Genomic DNA, 2,500 nt, shown 5'->3' on the forward strand with positions numbered 1-2,500 from the left:
CGATAAACTTACACGGCCTCCGCCAACTTGAATAAACACTGATTCTGTCACACTTGACTAAACACGGCTAACGCCAACTCTCTTCGCTTGTGAACACTAGTTAAAAAACATCGCTCAGACTCGCTTACTTATACACTTTCACAATGAGATTCTATAACTTTCTAAAACAGTAAACAATCTAATCACAGAAAGATTACAAAACACACCGATTTGGAAACGCTTACGAACGAACCTAAAAATAAACAAACTACAAACTCTGGCGAGGCTTCTAGAAAGTAACGCTAGTCACGCAATGCTATTTTTCGTAACAGTCTGCTGTGCTCGCCAACATAGGGCATGCTTAATATTGCTTCCACAAAAAGATTAATCATGAACACAACAATTTCTTCGACCATGCAATCGAGTTCCCCCAATTTCAGCAGGGTGTAATAGGAATTCATGGCTGCGCCAAGCACTTCAGCAAAAAGGTTGGTTCAAAATATTACCTTTTACCGTTTTACCCTTTACCCTCTTACCCTTGGAAAAGTGTTGCTGTACTCCAACGTGAAAAGTTAGCTTAGCGACCCGGCCTGAGACTCTCATCAAAAATCAATACCCTCGTACCCGGCAGTTCTCAATACACGTTGTCGTTCATCTGTGAAACTAAAGACTTTTGCTGTAGGATTACAAGGAAGTGAATTCAAGGAAGTGATTTTTGATGGGAGCAAAAAACTGTCTCCCACCCGGAGTGGAAGTAATTGGAGCCTCAGGCCGGGTCGCTAAGCTAACTTTTCACCGTTGGAGTAACGCGAAGTTTGAACAAAGCCTTTCGATGGCTTAAAACGGGAACGTTTTCAGAGATTGCCGACGTTTTATTCGGCCTCTGTGAAGATTCGACGCCAAGCAAAGACCACAGAAGGAAAAATTAACTATCGTCTGTGCTCTAACAGGAATTTCGAGGCGACTGGAGCTGCAGGAGAGAATTTACGGCCGTTTTTCTTCGGCGGATCGGATCGACTGCTTCGTGAGAGTACCCAACCTTGGGAAGTATATATAGAGGGAGCAAACCGGTTCCACTAAAACTACCAGGAATGGCCGTAAATCGGCTCAAAGACCACACAGGAGGGAAAAAACACTCAACTAAAGTAAGATAAGACGATTTTTATTTAAATCGCTACATTTTCATAGATCCCAGAAACAATCGTTATTTTCCCCATACAAACCCTCATAAATATGCAAATCGCTACAAAGGTCATCATATAAAGAGCTGCTCATATATCAAGCTTGGGCTACCTGTGGAGAAACTGGTTGAAAACACCTCGACACGCAAATGGATTGATATGAAGAACGGCTGATTCAACCAGCACATAATGACACAGGATTGAAACGTGTATTATCAAGGAATAAAACCTACTTTGAAGAACGTCGGTTCAACCGTTTTGAGAAAAAAGGTGGATATTTTAGACAACCTTTGACTGTCCCGAAGGCAAGCTGGCGGTCCCGCCACTGAACCCGCGACAAATGCAACAAAATTACAGAAACACGCTTTCACAAAACAAGAAACAGTTTACATACAAAGACAATAACAATAGCAAGGAGTTCACACTTACGATCAATTAGCGGACAAAAGCGATATTAGCGTTGGAATTAGCCTTATTGACCTCTGTTGTCCTTGCCTCAATGGCGTCCCCACGCTAATAGCGGGAGCAAGCCAAGCGAAGCGCTCTTCGTTGCTATGTGATGTCACACTGGCAGTGATGAGTCGGTCAAGGATAATTATTGAAAACAATAGAGTCGCCCCCTCCCTCCTGCCTGAAACTGATAAACTATGATTCAAGGGAAATAAAAAATACGCGTAAAAACTCGCTGAACAGTCCATATGTGAAGTGTCAATACATCATTTTAAGCTTATCATTCCCTTGATCAATTATTATTTAAATGAACAAACATGAAAACATCTCATTAGTCACCTTTTTTGCTTGCCAAAACTTGACATAAATTTACCTTACATGTAGCGAACTAAAGAATGAAGTTTGTCTTTTATTTCATATAAATCTTCCATCAATACTATCACAATATTTTTATCAACAGAAACACATAACATTTATGTTTTGAATACGGAAGTTAAAATTAAAAGCAGGTTATACTATCATGATTTACTAAAGGCTGTTCGTCTTACCATTAAAGAAGTGTTAGGAGCTTGGGTTTAGGCTAGAAATTCCTTCAAGAAGCGCTTGATACAAACTCTTGCTTCAGCATGCTTAGCCCTGGCTTTACCAAATCTCTACAGTGCCTGGCATCGGCTAACTTCATTTTATCAAGCAGTGTGTTGAGAAAGTTTGCTAAAACAAAAAAAAATTATATCAAATTAAACAATCTTTTTGGTTTGTTCAAAAGGCGGATAACAACATCATAGAAACAATCATACAGAACTGTTCAGTTACGAAGATTTCTAGCTATTATATTCTGACTTGCGACAGTTTATCTCGGCTATACGGCTTAGTTTATTTCTCTGCTGAAC

This window comes from Montipora capricornis, chromosome 2 (assembly GCF_036669925.1).
Source record: "Montipora capricornis isolate CH-2021 chromosome 2, ASM3666992v2, whole genome shotgun sequence".
NCBI classification, from domain to species: Eukaryota; Metazoa; Cnidaria; class Anthozoa; order Scleractinia; family Acroporidae; genus Montipora; species Montipora capricornis.